Source organism: Macrobrachium nipponense, chromosome 2 (genome assembly GCF_015104395.2).
Source record: "Macrobrachium nipponense isolate FS-2020 chromosome 2, ASM1510439v2, whole genome shotgun sequence".
In the NCBI taxonomy this organism is placed as follows: Eukaryota; Metazoa; Arthropoda; class Malacostraca; order Decapoda; family Palaemonidae; genus Macrobrachium; species Macrobrachium nipponense.
Window position 1 is genome coordinate 77,245,498 of NC_087201.1, and position 17,446 is coordinate 77,262,943.

The window sequence follows — 17,446 nt, forward strand, 5'->3', positions numbered from 1 at the left end:
TGTGAAGATTATGTATAGCATTTCTCTCTTTCCCTCCTGTCCTGACTGATCTATGTTTAGAAGTCTTCTCAACCTCGTTTTTAAGTAATTCTTTATTCTGTCTCTTTGTCATGAAATTCCTTTTCATGAACAACATTACTTTTCATTTGGACGAATACAACTCTCGTTATGTAGCTATGTTTTTAGAATGGCGCATTTACAGTTCTAGATAGTAAAGGTAAAATTAGATGAATTTTAAATTATCTATATACACTGACTTCGAATGAGAGAGAGTTCTTACATTAAAGAGAAACTTATTTATGAGAGAGAGAGAGAGAGAGAGAGAGAGAGAGAGAGAGAGAGAGAGAGAGAGAGAGAGAGACCTGCTGGCAACACTCCCCTATCCTGTCGCATTAAATTGACACATTTGACAGCTATTGCTTTGAGCTCTCTTCGAGTTAAACAAAAGATGAGGGAAAGATATTTTCATACAAATTTTGTAACAACAGTTTTATTATTGGGTAGAAATCTCAATTACAAGGGCAAAAGCAATGTTATTTAAGGTCCACAATAATATACTGATGGTAGGGATAGTAAAATTTTATAAAACTATGTAAAAGCTTTTGAACCCTACCCTTGGTTTACCTTCAGTCAGATGAACAATTTAACATAAAATGTATCAAGGTAAACAAGGCAAAGATGTCAAGAATTTCTGACCCCTACCGTCAGATCTCCAACGGATATGGTGATGAAGAAAGCGGTCAGTGGCCCAACTAGGTAATTTCATCTCCTATATTGCTATATCTGTCTGCTATCCTGCTGGATCGTTGTACAGGCTGACGTGATGTTGCAAGCAATACTTCATCTAGAGAAATCAAAGGTGCAATGGGTAAAGACTCCCATATGCTATTATTATCATTATTATTATTAATATTTGAAAATATCAATGAACTTATACTTGTACCATAAAAGCACACTCATCTCATATACTGTACCATAAAAAGAAATAAAGAGAGAGAGAGAGAGAGAGAGAGAGAGAGAGAGAGAGAGAGAGAGAGAGAGAATCCTGTGACCTGCTGATTCAAAACACTCCCTCACTTGTCCATAAAATTGACATTTTTATTGTAGTGTCTTACCGAACAATTATAGAGCCGTGATTTCCACGAGCGGCAGGATACTAAATTCAAATTTAGCGCGTCGGCGTCGCCAACACTGGTGGTGATGACGTCATCTCCCTCCACTCGCGGGAGAACCAGGTACAACTGCCCAGGTGAATCCAATTCTTTTCCTGCCGGCGTCCGGTGAACATCGGTGGTCGGTGCGGTTGGATGACTTTGCTTCGCTTTTTTTTTTCTTGTGGATTTGATCTTCGGAATTGGTGAAGTACTCTTTTTTGGCGTTGTTATTATTTTGCTTTTTATTTAGACGTTTTGCCATGTCGGATTCTAGTCCGTCGGGAGTTAGGTTTTGCATCTCAGGATGTAAAACTAGATTATCCAAGTTAGAGTATGATTCTCACACTAAATGTAAGTGTAGGGGACAGGTTTGTTCAGCAGATCGAACATGTAACGAGTGTAGTGATTGGACTGATTCTCAATGGAAGTTTTTTAGTTCATACTCGGAGAAATTAGCTAAAGACAGAATTAGAAAAAGCAGCGCTTAGGAAAGTAGACTTAGCTCTGCTTCGTCTTGCGATGCATCTGTTCCTTCTGTTTCTCCTCAATTGTTATGTCTCCTTTAACTACACCTCCTATTCCTACTAATCACTTCTCCGGCTTACCGTGTAGTTTCTTCCCGACACCATTGCCAGTCTGGAATCGAGGTTAGATCAGAAATTTTTCGGTACTAGCGAATACGGTTTTGCAACTTGGTAATTCAGTTAAGACGTTTTGGAGAAAGCGGCTTCAGGTAAGAGTGTAGTTGAGGGTGCGTCTGTCTGTCCTGACACGTCTCCTAGACAAAGGTCACTGTCAGCTCCCCCCCCGCACGGGGAGAAGACATACCGGAGTCCAAGGGAGTCAATCGGGATTTGCCCACAGACAGGCGCCTCTCTTGTTGAGCCTGTTGCGCCTCAACAGGGCTCGGTTTAAGCGTTGGGAAAGGTGTTGCGGTCAGACGCCTTTCGAATGATTCAAGCGATTCGTCTCCGGTCGCGCGGCGCTCTTGGCGAGATTCGCCCGTTTGCGTCCCTTAAAGAGGCGTTCAGGCGCCGATTCTTCGCCTCCTCCAGTCAAGCGGTATAAGGAGCCTGAGAGTAGGGTTGCGCCGCGGCGTTAGTGGCTCGTTCGTCGCCTCAATCTGTGCCTTTTTCAGCTCCATCTACTAGTAGAGATTGTGGTTTTAGCGCTGTAGCTAGCAGTTCTAAGGGTGTTTCTTTAGGTTTCGCTTTTTCGTCTGTTACGCCTGATGCGCCTGTTTCGCCTCGAATTCGGCGCCTACCGAGCGAGGCGCAAGTAGTTTTTTCCGCCTCCTGTCTGAACATTTAGGCTCTTCCAAGCCTACGTTAACTGTTTTTGATTCGTCTCTGGCGCCTTTGCGCAAGCAGTTAGAGATGTTAACCAACTGGATGAATGAGTCCAAGGGGGTGTTCGAAACTTCAGATCAGGTTGTAGTTCCGTCTACTTCTTCGGCGTATCGGAGAATGAAGAAGAAGTAGAGGTAGGAGGATTCACATCACCTCTCGTGTTATTCACGTCTCCTTAGATTTCTTCTGGTATCTTATCCAGATTATTTTGAGAAAGCGGCTCCGCGCTCCCCAACTTCGACTTTTTTGATGAGGAGACTTCAGACCCTCTCCTCCCAAAACTTGTTCTATCTAAAGCGGTTAGACATTCGTTGAAAGAGACTGAGAAATGGATGTCTATGAAAAGAGACTTAGGGAAGGCTCTTTTTGCTTACCCTCCCTCTAAGTTGCTTCGTAAGAGGTATAGGTTTTATGTAACTGGGGAAGCTCCTTCTCTGGGAGTTTCTGCCTCCTCCAGGGAGACTTCTCCAGTTTTAATCGACTCCTCTAGAAGATCTGCTTTCGCCGCAGCGAAAGTTTTCTTTACAGCGCCGGAGTTGGACCACGTTGTAAAGAATCAATTTAAACTTTTGGAAGTCTTTAGCTTCCTTGATTGGACTATTGGCGCTTTAGCGGCCAAGATCGAAGACTGTCCTTCTCTTTCTCAGGAGTTAGCGGAGGATTGGATTGGTGTTCTGTCCTGTGCGGACAAATCCATTAGGGATGGATGTGATGAGTTAGCTTCGCTCATCGCCTTTGGTACCCTTAAGAAAAGGCAACTTTGGTGCTCCTTTGCTTCTAAAAGGGTTACTTCCCAACAGAAGTCTGCTCTTGTTCGCTCCTTTTGTGAAAGATAACCTCTTTCCAGACGATGTAGTGTTGTCAATTTCGTTCTGCGCTAGATAAGAAATCTACTTCGGATTTACTGGCACAGTCTACTAAGAGACCTAAAGCTCCTGTGGAGACTGTTCCTTCGGTTTCTCCTCTGGCAAGTGCCTTTTCGAGGGAGAAAACCCAAGCGCTTCTTTCGGCGAAGTCGAATTTGCGACCTCAGTCTAAGGCCTCAGCCAAGGTTAACAAACCTTCCAAATGAAAGCTCGGGTTCTTCATGCACCAGTGGGAGCCAGGCTGGCTCTGTTTTGGGAGGAATGGGGAAAACAGAGGAGCAGAAGCCTGGGTAGTGCAAGTACTCAAGTTCGGCTATCGTATTCCTCTCGTTCACCTCCCTCGCTCTCACCTGTGCCAATTCCATTCCAGGCATACTCTCCGGGCTCAGACAAATTTCTGGCGCTAGCCGCAGAAGTGGAAGCGCTTGTTCTCAAAGAAGTGATAGAACAGATAGAAGGGGATTTTCCTCCAGGCTTTTACAATCGCCATTTTTGTAGTCCCAATCATCAGGGGGCTGGAGGCCGGTTTTGATGTGAGCGCCCTGAACTTGCATGTCAGAAAACAAAATTTCATATGGAGACCACGGTCGGTTCTGGAGTCCATCAGACAGGGGGATTGGATGGTCTCTCGGACATGCAAGACGCTTATTTTCACATTCCGATACATCGCGAATCTCGGAAGTACCTGAGGTTCATGTTCGAGGCAAGGTGTTTCAGTTTCGGGCGCTTTGCTTCGGACTAGCGACCGCTCCTCAAGTTTTCACCAGGGTTCTATCCCCGATAGGAAGCTGGCTGCACATATTAGGAGTAAGAATCTCCCTCTATCTGGTACGATTGGCTTCTCCGGTCGGAATCAGAGTCGTGCATGAAGGACCTTGGAAACAACTCTGGATCTTGCCAGAAAGTTAGGAATTCTGGTCAACAACAGAAGTCCCAGTTTGGTTCCATCTCAGAGCATCCTTTATTTGGGGATGATTCTGAATGCTCAAGTTTTCGGGCTTTTCTGTCCCCGAAGAGGGTTCAAGGCTGTCTGGAGACAGTTCAGGAGTTCTTGGACAAAAAGGTAAGTTCTGCCAATCAGTGATGAGACTCCTGGCAAATTGACGTCAGTGGAGAAATTTGTGACGTTGGGAAAGACTGCATGAGACCTCTGCAGTTTTTCCTGAGAGCCTCTTGGTGCAGGAAGACACAACCAGACTCGATTACCTTTCCTGTCACAGATCAAATAAAAGAGGACCTAAGGTGGTGGCTCTCTCGAGCAAGGTTGGAAGAAGGGTTAGATTTACGACCCATCCTCCCGAACCTACAGTTCTTTTCCGACGCATCGGACACAGGTTGGGGAGCCCTACTGGGAAATCAACGGACTTCAGGAGCTTGGTCGGAGAAGGAGAAGAAGTTCCACATAAATGTAAAGGAAACTGTTAGCAATTTTCTTGGGGCTCAGACAGTTCGGAGCTTAGTAGAAGGTCGAGTAGTGGCAGTGCATTCCGACAGCTCCACGGCTCTCTCGTACGTGCGGAAACAGGGGGGGACTCAGTCTTTCTCTCTGTACGAAGTAGCCAAGGATCTCCTCCTGTGGTCAAACGAAGCGAAGGTTCAGCTAGTCCCGAGATTTGTTCCGGGAAAGATGAAACGTCCTGGCGGACGAGTTAAGTCGTCAACAGCAAGTGTTACCTCTGGAGTGGACTTTGGACAACAAGATTTGTCAGAAACTTTGGCGCCTTTGGGGACGACCGTCAATAGACCTGTTCGCGACATCAAGGAACAACCGTCTTCCTCTCTTTTTGTTCTCCAGTCCCAGATCCTCTAGCTTGGTCGGTGGACGCAATGCTGTTGGATTGGTCGGGTCTGGAAGCTTATGCATTCCCTCCGTTCGGTCTAATAAGAGATGCTGAACAAGTTCATGTCGCACGCAATGTAACACTGACGTTAATCGCTCCTTTTGGCCCAGGAAAGAGTGGTTCCCGGACCTTCTCCAGTTGTAGTAGACTTCCCCCCCCAGACTTCCTTCCAGAGAAGTGGCTTCTCAAACAACCTCACTTCAAGAGGTTCCACCAAAACTTGTCCGCTCTAGCTCTGACAGGGTTCAGACTGTCCGGAATCTTGTCAGAGCGAAAGGATTTTCAAGAAGAGCTGCAGAAGCTATCGCTCGTTGTAGGAGAGAGTCTTCTAACAAACTCTATCAAGGGAAGTGGAGAATCTTCAGAGAGTGGTGTAGAAAGTGCTAAAGCTCTACTTCTGCGACCTCTTTAACGAAATAGCAGATTTTCTTCTATTTCTTAGGAACTCTAAGAAACTGGCTCCTTCGACGATCAGAGGATATAGAGCCATGCTCTCTTCGGTTTTTCGACATCGAGGTTTGGATATTTCCTCCAATTCAGATCTGTCGGACCTCATTAGGTCTTTCGAAACCACTAAGCTCCCGCAAGATACAGTGGCTTGGAACTTAGATGTGGTGCTTAAGTTCCTCATGGGGCCACCGTTTGAGCCTTTGAAGTCGGCTTCACTCAGGAACTTGACTAAGAAGGCACTCTTTCTTATTGCACTAGCTTCTGCTAAGCGTGTCAGCGAATTGCACGCTATAGACAAAAGAGTCGGTTTCTCTCAAGGCAATGCTGTATTTCGGTATCTTTGACCTTCTAGCCAAAAATGAGAATCCTTCTAATCCTTGGCCGAGGGTTTTGTGTGGTAAGGAACTTATCTGATTTGGTTGGACATGAGGAGGAAGAAAGGCTCTTATGTCCAGTCAGGGCTATTAAGCAGTATCTATTTGCCACTAAGGGTATTAGAGGACATCTTCTAAGCTCTGGACCTCGGTTCAAAATCCCTCTCGTCCTCTCTCTAAGAATGCTATATTGTTCTTTATTAGAGAGTTATCAGGGAAGCTCACTCGCAGTCCACCGAGAACGACAATCTTTCCGTTCTGAGAGTTAAAGCTCACGAGGTTAGAGCAGTGGCAACTTCTTTAGCATTCAGAAAGAATTTATCTTTAGCTTCGATTCTTCAGAGCACGTTCTGGAGATCGAATTCGGTTTTTGCGAGTCATTATCTCAAAGAGATAGAAACGGTTTCCGAGAATTGTAAAACGTTAGGTCCCGGTGGCGGTTTCTGGCATGGTGTTTGGGAGAAAGAAACGGCACAGGGGTCGTCACCTCTATGCTAACTTTTCACCTTGAATAGGTTGTCGAGTTCAAGGGAAGCTGGGGGTACTGAGTACCTGGGATACTCACCAGTCTGTTAGGTCAGATTTTACAATGGTTGGGTATATATGTAATCTGGTGTTGGTGACAAATGTTTTGTATGATGAATTTCTGGTCTTAGCCCAGGGCAAGGGCAATCGTTGTTGTTACTATCCTCCGTCAGTCAGCCTGGACTCGCTTGAACTACGGAAGGATTCCACTCCGTAGAGGCTAACTTTGGTCAAATTCCAATTCCTCTACAATAGTAAGAAGAGCACCGACCAGAGGCAGTAACAGTCTGCTGTAGCTCTCTTACAAGGTAAGGTACAACAGACACCTTGAGTGTTTACTGGTATTGCAATAAATGTAACCATTTAAAAATACTAGTGGTCCACTGAATCCCACCTTCCCATAAATGTGTAATCAGCTCTATAATTGTTCGGTAAGACACTACAATAAAAATGAAATTTTCATTATTAAAATGAAGTTTTATTGTATACTTACCGAACAATTATGATTATACCCACCCTCCTCCCCTTAGGTGGACGGACGGGCAGAAAGAATTGGATTCACCGCTGGGCAGTTGTACCTGGTTCTCCCACGCGAGTGGAGGGAGATGACGTCATCACCACCAGTGTTGGCGACGCCGACACGCTAAATTTGAATTTAGTATCCTGCCGCTCGTGGAAATCACGGCTCTATAATTGTTCGGTAAGTATACATAAAACTTCATTTTAATAATGAAAATTTCATATTTGACAGCTCAGGCTTCAAGCTTCTCTTCAACGAGTTAAACAAAAGATGAAGGAAAAATATTTTCATATGAATTTTGTAATTACAGTTATATTATTATTATTATTAGATTATTATTATATTATTATTATTATTATATTTATTATTTAATGATGAAAATATCAATAAACATAAACTGTACATGTACAATAAAAATTCTCTCATCTCAGTAAAAGAGAGAGAATTATTATTTTTATTATTGTTATTTAATTTACACACAAAAGCTTGAAAATTTATAAATTAAATCATAAATTAAACAAACACTTTTGCAGGGTTTCTCAAGGGTTCACTTATGTTTGTGTGTCTGCGAAAAACTCGTGTGACAATTATTTATGTTCCATTGAAAAGTTCATGTGTGTGAATTCACGCAATTCAAAACGCACAAGTTCGGGGTATTACTGTAGCTGTTATTTTGTATTGTACTTTTACTCTTTACTGTGTTATATTTTATTTGGTATGTGTAATAAGATGTAGTACTACTTTTAGTATTTGTAATAATAGTGTATCAGGACAGGCAACCTAATACACTTTTGTTCATGCGCTGAACAAACCTTTGGTCTTAACAATAAGATAATCTTCTATTGCCAGCTGGAAACCCGTTTTAAACAATCAAAGATTAAAACAAGGAATCTGCGGCATCTGACAACCCAACGTATACGAGGTGGAAGCTGGTCACCGACCAAGCTTGGGACCTTGTGACACCTCAGTCTTCCTTTGACCCCCTTGGAAAGTAGTCATGTTGCACTCTCCTTTCCATGACGGTTGCTTTGTTTGACCGTTATTTCTTTACATTTTAGAGTGTGTGAGTCTGTCCTTTAGTCATGGATTCCTCCAAGAGTTCCAAGCCCCATCAATGTATGTGCCTGGGAGTTCAGGGATTTCCATGTTCCAGGTTTTTGGCTTCTATTAGAGATCCCCCATTCGACTTGCAGTAGGTGCTGTGCGAATTGTTGTAGTATTTCTCTAATCCATGCCCGAAATGTCATTCCTGGCCTTCATTGGAGGGCTTTTTATAAGGAGAGGGATCAACGCAAGTTGTCGACTTGTCCATCTTGGGAAGGTTTTTCACCTCTCCAAGTGGACATTTTGGCATCTCCTTCTTTCAGTAGTCTTCCTCCTGCATCTTTTGTTCCCATGTCCCTGTCCTTTTCTTCCATATATTCATCTTTGGGAGTATCCGGTGGTGCACGTGATAGTTTTATGTTTAATGAGGCCCCCTTCTCTTGTGGGAAATAATCACATACCCTCAGGAGAGGAAGTTCCCCCTCCAGCTTCCTTTGTTTCAGATTTGGTTGGAGTCCAACAAAATGGTGGCAGTTTGGGTGTCCCTAGGCCTACGGGGTACACCCTCTATGGAGGGTTTGCTGGCACATTTCTTGTCTGCTCGCCAGCCTCCTCAAGTCCCACTGGCAGTCCCTCCTCCTCCTGGCCTTCACTACTTTGGTAAGCATGTGATGCCTTCAAGTGGGCCAGAGCCGTCAACAATGTTGTCTGTGGGGTCATCACTTATCTTCCCGCCAGTGAGGCCATTGAGAACAGCAACAGCACTGAACCCTGATTCACGTAAGTATGACATTGCAAGCATAATAAAATGTCAATGGCCTTTGATGACAAGGAAGGATACTTCTCTTTAACTTGCATCCAAATTATATGCAAATGTTCTGCATTAAACACACGTTTCAGTGAACCGTCGCATGACAAATCAATAAGTTGCTCCTTGTCAGATGTAGACAATCTGCTTGTGGAGTTATCACCGAATGGGTTCCTTATCCATTTGTATCCCCTTATGTCTACATCTTTGAAGTAAAATAAAAACTTCCCCAGCAGAGTGTTCAAGTGGTCAGTAAACAGTTCATTTCCACCTTCTGTGTTAGAATATTTGAGAAATTCTTGTAAATTTGGAAACATGTCGAAAATGTTATTTTCTACATTCCTTTTCCATAACTCAATTTTCTTCATAAATGCACTTATTTTATCACTCTGTGCAAAAATGTGCACATGAGGCCCCTGCATACACGAGGCATGAAGGACAGTTTTCTCAGGGGGATGTGTATCAGACCCCCGCGAATAGCTACATGAATACTTAGAACCCCTATAAAAATGCTTAAAACTGCCTATTTTGTTATTTCAAATCAAGAAAAACCCACTAAAAATGCCTATAACTGATTCAGATGGTTAAGTTTCTCAAAAATGTGAAACATGTAAGCAAGTTTTTGAATGAAATAATCATCAGTGAACAAATCTCCATCTCTGTTTTATGTTCACAAAGGAATGTAGCAATTTCATTTCTAAGTTTATACACTCTCTGAAGTACTTTTCCATGGGATAGCCAGCATGATTCACAGTAATGTAGGAGAGCAGTGTGTTCTGCACCAAAATCTTTACATAACTTTGTAAAAAGTCTTCCTTTTAACTGACAATCTTTACATAACTTTGTAAAAAGTCTTCCTTTTAACTGACTGTTCTTTATGTAATTTACAACTCTGACATCATCTATGAGCAAATTACCCAATTCTGCATTCATACCGCTTGATGCAAGTGCCTGTCTATGAAGCGTGTGTAGCTTTCTCTCTCACCAAAGTTTGCAGTCCAGCACGTCGTCCTGACATTGACTGGGCTCCGTCAGTACACAGGCCAATGCATTTCTCCCAGTTTATTCCAGGTTCACTGAAAAAATTGTCAATCATATTGAACACCTCTGCTGCTGTGGCTCTACCAACGATAGGTTTACAAAACAACAGATTTCCTTAATTTCATTGGCAGATTTATAGCATACCTAAGTTATTAAGTGAGTATCCTTCACTACATCAGTAGCCTCATCTACTTCCAACCCAAAATGCAAATATTCAAGTGCATCTGTCAACTGACCACACAAATCGTCACTAATGTCTGAAATTCATCTGGTAACTGTATTATCTGCAAGAGGATTGCTGTATAATAACTTGTTGGCACTTGATTCACCTAGCATTATTTCCACCATGTCAATAGCAGCAGGTAATACCAGGGTTTCTGCTACGTTACCTTTTATAATTGTTTAATAATTCCTTAATATAGAATTTGAAATAGTTTATATTTAGATTTAGCAACTAAATTTCATATTTATAGCTAAAATATTTTCCCAGCATTTTGAAAATCTGAATTCCATCATAATTAATATTTTTTAGATATAATTATCCCCTTTATCAAGCATTTGTGCCCCCCCCTCCCCCATCTGGCAGCCCTTTGAGGCCCCCCCCCCCCTTTGGGCCTCCTGGGGGAGGACCCCAGAGGCGAAGTGACAACTTCTTTGCTGGGATCAATCCCCCGAATCCATAAAGCAAGGGTTCTGTTAACACTGCCTTGCTTGCCATAATTGTTGTAAATGCAGGATGCTTGTCTTTAAAGAGGTATTTGGAAGTGTATAAGAAAATTTAGAAGTGTTTCTTTAGAGATTTCAATTGGTCTCTAAGTATGGATATAAATCTAACCATATTTTCTATATGGACTGGTATTGCTGGATAGATGATGTCTGTAGTATTTGCACTAGGTTCCTAGCAATATTGAGTCAGTAGTTTTCACGTTAGATTATATTTAAAAACGTCCACACGTGAAGGTCTTGGCTTAAGAGAGGAGGATGTGTAAACGACTTCCCCTCCAATTTTCTCGGATAGTACAGCGGACGGTACTGGAATTGATCTCTTTGCCTATTATTGAAGTAATAGGAACCAATGCATGTTTGGCCAATTTTGGGCTACTAGGTAAGCTGTTCCTTTGAAGGTTTGGAGTTTGTTCAAAACCTTTAAAATCTGGAACAGTGGAGGAAAAAGATATATTGTCTTCCACTTGTTCCAGTCTTGTGGGAAGGCTTCTCTTGCTGTTGCTTGACTGCCCAAATTCGGGGACACATATTGGGAGTTTGTGATTAGTTTGTGATTCTCGTATGTGGCAAATCCAATGTTCACCTCTGTTGAGGCTTCCATCTTCCTTGACAAGAGTTTGCTATTCCAGTGAGAGACCAATAAGGTGAATTGCAACAGTGCCACTTCTTTACCTGTGCATCCAAGGATGGCTAACATTAACATATTGAGAGGAAGTGAACGTGATCCCAATTTCTTGATGCAGGACACTGCAGCTTATTGTCTAGGACCAACAGAATGTGTGTCGGGGGTTTTGGGGTTTGAGTTTCTTGAAAGACAAAAAAACAGCCATCAGCTCTAGCAAATTGATATGACATTTCTTTAGAGTAGCTGACCACCTTCCACCACCTGACAATCCTACCAATGTCCTCCCCAACCTGTTAACGAGGCATCTGTGTGTATTGTCACTTTTACAGATGAAGGAGTCTGGGTGACCTGTTTTGCCAGAGATGCCGGGTCCATGGCCGAAGTATCTCTCCAACTTTCTGATTCATTTGTGAGATTTGTCTATCATCTTTGTTTCTTGTGTGAGTCAAAATTTGTTCATTTTTTCAGTTACAATCTGAGTATTGGATCTGTTACTGATGCAAACTGCAGCAGACCCATCATATGTTCTATTTGCCGGCTGTGCCAGGAACCTTTTGCAGTTTTCCCTTATTCTATTCTGTGTTTTGAGGGGGAGGTACAAAAGGCTGTGAACAGTATCCCAACATATTCCCAGCCACTAAACTGTCGTGTGGTGTGACACAGGATTTTTTTTTATAATTTATTATAAGTTTTTTCAAGCACTTTTCTCTTGTCGCCCCCAAATTAACCACTCCTGTAAATAAGCTATTAAATGTATTCCTTCTTTCCTGAGTTCTTGGACAACTACCTTCACCAATTTGGAAAGTTTCTTGGAGCAATTTTTAGCCCTAAAGGCATTACTTTAAACCTGTACATATTTTTCCCTATCTGGAACCCTAGGAAAGGGTGTAAGGGAAAGGCAATGAGGACGTGACAGTATGCATCTTTCAGATCTACAGAAACTGTCCAAGTACCTTTTGGAATGACTGAATGTACTTGGGCAACGGTAGTCATTCAAAACTTTTGGCAAACAATTTTCAATGTCGATAGGTAGAGGATCACTCTTCATTTGGAGGAATCCTTTTTTTTTTACCAACACTGAAGAGACGTGTTTGGTGACAAATATATATATGAATGTTTCTCTATGGCTCCTTTTAACAGGGGCTTTTACACGTAATCTTCCAGAGAGGGGTCTGGTTTTTAGAAGAAGCCTTTCATAGATAGGGGGAGATGAGACCATTTCCTCCCGAGCCCATTGAAAATAATGCGATGTCCCCAAGGAGAAGACTTCCATTCTTTGTAATATCTTGAAGCTGACCCCAGACCAAACAATTCCAATTGGTATCCCCTCTTCCTCTACCTTTGCCCTTGAGGGGCATTCCAGGTGTTGCTTTTCCTTTCCCTTTATAAGGTTTTTGGACCTTGTGAAAAGGATGTGCCTTCTGCTGAGTAGGTTGTTGTCCTACCTGCTTATGAGAACTATTGGAGGTGACTGATGGTCTCTTTGATTTTTTTATCAAAGCAAGCCTTTTTGGATTGGGTAAGGGAAAATTTCTGGCTTTTTGTTTGTTTCCTGAAATTTTGTTCCCAGGAAAGTATACACAGTACAATTTTATTGACTTGCCTGCTCTTTAAACTTGAGTCGCAATAGAATGCTCAAACAGATCCCGACAGAAGGCATTAGATTGTAATAAAGCACTCACATTGGGAAGTACTTGTAGGAGTTTTCCAATATCTCCATTCGCACTTTTATGTGCCAATCTAAAAATGCATAGTGCTTCCCATAATGTTCTAAGGCTTTTAGCCACAGCAGCAAAAATTGTCGTGGATTCTTCCAAAAGCCTTTCTGTGACAACGTCTAGCAAGAAGGAAGTGGTTAAGATACTAAGAAAGTGGGTCCTAGCACAATATCCTTCTCTTCTGGGTATTAAATTGCTGAATTGGAATATCTAGGGAGAGTTTTTTTATATAAAAAAAAGTTGAGGCATTGCCCATCCTTCGATGGAGTTTTTTGAAACTGGGATGACCAAAGCAAATGGTTTTAGTTTTGCCAATGGTTCCCACTTTCTAGTTTGAGTGTTACATAATTTTGAGAGTGTGCCTTCACATGGTTTATTATTTTAAATGTGAAGGGCATGAGGATCGTGGTACACAATGAGCAACCCGAGTTTTATTCATAATATAAGTATATGTAGATCCATATCCTATTCACCTGGTAAAGAGTGTTGTCTACAGCTTTCATTAGTAAGAGAATATTTCCTTTTGAGGTTTCTCGATGTCTGGCGAAGGTGGTATTAGGCAACATTCTGTATTAGGAAATGCTGCCCTGTCTCTAAACTCAACATGTACAATTTCTATCATGGTCTTTCTCTCGCTAATGAGATGTTTACCATCTGGAGAGAAAATGCACATCAAGGCATCTCACCAAGGATTATCAGTATCAGAGTAGGATTTTGAAGTCTCCCTTACATTTTGATAGGGGCTTATACAATCCAAACTGGCCACTTTGTGGATTCAAGTTAGGATTATACCTTTAGCTCTTGTTTGAACAGATTTAGTTTCCACTCTCCCTATTCTGTTGCAAGATGCAAGGCATTTACATTTTGCTGTATACATTACTGACTTGATTTCTTTTTCTTATTCAAAATCGTGCAATATGTCCATTATCTGTTGCCATTCTTTGGCAAGGGCATCTTTCATGTTACTTAATATTTCCTGAAGGAACTGATCAAATACCACAAACTGTGTAGTATCACTTTTGGGGGGAGCTTGTGTAACATGATTACCTACAGCTGAGCCCAGGGGCAGAGGTCCTGGGTGAATAACTATCTGAAACTGTTGTCATTTCCATTGGGTTGATTAACTAAATTAATAATACATTGTGGACCAATTCTTTAGCCAAAACTTCCAAAAGGAATGACAGATTCTTTTAAAAATTCTTGCTTTCATAAAAAGGCTAGCAAGGATCGTGTATTGCACCGACCATATGCTCTCCAAACAAAGGAGGACGGACAAACAAAGGCTGGTTTCTATATTCAAAACAAACCTTTGTTCTACAGTTTCAGACCTAAATATTTTTCACTAAATCTTAAAAATATACACTTAACTTTCAAATTTTTGAGATTCCATGATTCTTGAAGAAAAAAATAGGGATCAAAATGTTCCAAAATGAGGCGCACTGGCAGGAAACACCTTACTCTGTTGACTAGAGGGGTGATAGTTCTTGGTCTTTTAACCGACCCGATCATAAAACAAGATGGCTGATGCACATACGTATTAGTCACTTCTTCAGTTTTGATGTAGGAAACTGGGTACAGCTTCGCTGAAGAAAAGATAAAATGCCTTCTTGTCTTTGAGTCCATTATATTTATCACTTGTCATAGTGTTTTTCATTATGGCTTAATATCTGGCTACAAGATGAGTCTAAAAGATATTTCTTTGATAATAATCTAGTCACCATGGGGCGCTGGCGCGCACATCCTGGAGGGTAACTCCTTAGAGGACAAAACAACGACTACACTATAAAAAATCCGTGAATACGAGAGTCCGCGAATAGTAGGGGTTGACTGTAGAAGGAAAATAATGTAATTCAATCATGCATACTATATATGTAGTTCAAATATGTGTTACTGGTTGCCACAGGTTAACCATGTAAAGTAGTATGCTTACAGGTTTTACCAGAATACCTTAGAGGAGTAAGGGTTCTCCCAAGGCTCTACAAAACTTATCAAACTAGCATGCATTGAGAAGACACAGGCCATTGTAAGCTGAGAGAAAATGGTTTTAGAAACAAAGTACTGATGGAAGTTGTTGATTGGAATACAGTAATTATCTTTTTTTCAGTCAATTCAAGAAGGAAAATTAGTTTCTCAGAGAAATCCACTGATAGAGAGAGAGAGAGAGAGAGAGAGAGAGAGAGAGAGAGAGAGAGAGAGAGAGAGAGAGAGTTTCTCATAATAACCCAAACAAGTGAAGTGTGTATCATACAGGCAGCAATTAAATAAATGCATTCGTTTTTTTATTTAAATAACCTTTCACCTCCCACCGGAAGCTGGACAGTTCCGGTGACGTCATTAATCACGCCCAAATAGGGTGTGACAATGAACATGATCAACTAATGAAGAAGACCAGAAGGCGGCAACAGAAACCTTTACAAAGGTAACTAGTTAAAAGGAACAAAATATAAAAAGTTCCTTACATCTCAGTGCTCAGGCTAAGACACCAATAACCAGAAAATGGCGCCTTCTATGAAGGGGGGGGAACTAAATCTAGTTCAGTTCAGAACAAGATGTATTTATGTCATTTCGGCTTGAAAACACTTCATTTAACAAAAAATAAATTGTTAACAGCATTTCATATAACAAAAAATAGATTGTTCCATATTAATAAACACTTCATATAACTAAAAATAGATTGTTCCATATTAATACATCACTATAACTAAAATAGATTGTTCCATATTAATAAACACTTCATATAACTAAAAATAACCATGTCCCGTATAAATAGTTTTTAAAGATTTATTTACACTAACCAGAAGCAAGAAAATAACTTGAATCATTAAATTTGGTGAAATAAAACATACCTCAGCTGATTTTTCCAAACCAAAACATTGATCATTTTGTTTGTATTTTATAATGCAATAGTAATATGATACTACATACAGTATTACTGGATACCGGAAGCAAAGCACAGTATTTTAAAATAGCCAAGAAATGATGTATATGTGTTCATTACATTTGTATTTTACAAGGGTCTGTTAGTGCTTAGGCTAAGAAGCCAATAACCAGACAACGGTGCTATAAACCCTACGGAGGGTAAACCCCAGCTATGAATTTATTGGACAAGCGCCATATAACCAAAATGCCGGTAACCGATCCCGATGGTAATATGGTTGGTAATCGTGGGCTGCCTGTAATTAAAAATATACCATGAAGGAATATTTTAAATAGAGGGAAGAACAGAGGGTGTACAGGCAGTCCCCAGGTTACAGTGGGGGTTCCGTTCCTGGCTGGGTGCTGTAAACCAAAAATCTCCTTAACCCAAATCATCATGATTATATTGGGGATAAATAGCATATACAGCGCCGTAAGCACCATAACTCGGGGTTACAGCGCTGAAAAGTGCCATGTAAATATTAACTGGCCTTGTCCTTCAAACTGGTCATGAATAATATAAAGTCAAGCCTAGGGCACATTCTGCCATTCAGTGCCTAAGATTATGAAGAGAGGTGGTGCTGTTGGAAAGCAAGGTTGAAGAAGGGAAGCAGAATGAAAGTAAAGTTAAAGGATAAAAAGTGGGTGCAGTTGGGCAAATGGGATGCCATAAACAACCAATAATAATGCTGACAGTACACCACATGAGATGCACTGATGACACAATCCCAAACCAAATTAAAACTAATTTTTTATAGCTTTCTTGCCATACTTGTAAGATGAACATGAAGGTAATATTAAAGCTGAAGTCAATGAAAATAAACCTTGCTAAAAATTGAATTGACACTGGTGCTTGGCCTCCCGATATTTTGAAACATTCTTTTCTTGCTTCTTGCATTGTATTCATTGTTGTACTTCCAAAGGTTTAATATGTAGGACATCCTGAAAAATTATTAATTTAATCAGTTTAATATATGTAGGTGCTGTGCACCATGCAGTTTTCATACCCAAAGACATTCACATAATTTAGTGATGAAAATATTCTTAGTTTACACAGTTCTTTCTGCTGGGATATTACAAATATTTGTATACAAATACAATAATTTAACATGAGCTTTAGTTTTGTTTGTTTGTATGGTGTTTTTACGTTGCATGGAACCAGTAGTTATTCAGCAACGGGATGAGCTGTAGTTGAATATTTTAATTTTAACTTGTTAGGCCATTTAATAATTTTTGACATAGATATTGTGGTACAGTACTTAATTCTTGAACACAATTCGTTCTTAAACTTTGTTTGTGTTCTACTAAGTTCATGATCCAAAGTTAATTTCCCCATAAGGTTTAATGATAATATGATTAATTCGTTCATGACCGCTATGAGTTGAACAAAGTGAAAAACCTTACGATATCCAATAATATAATTTATAATAGTAAACTAAAAAAAAATTATAAAGTGAACAGCTATGTTGGCTCACAACTTCTGGCTCAA

The 17,446-nt window shown here is 40.8% G+C and overlaps 1 protein-coding gene across 1 annotated transcript in view; it reads left to right on the forward strand.

Moving 5' to 3' along the window:
- LOC135220677 (xylosyl- and glucuronyltransferase LARGE2s-like) overlaps positions 1-17,446 on the forward strand; it is a gene marked incomplete in the record, with an annotated part of 198,997 nt that overhangs the window by 169,599 nt on the left and 11,952 nt on the right.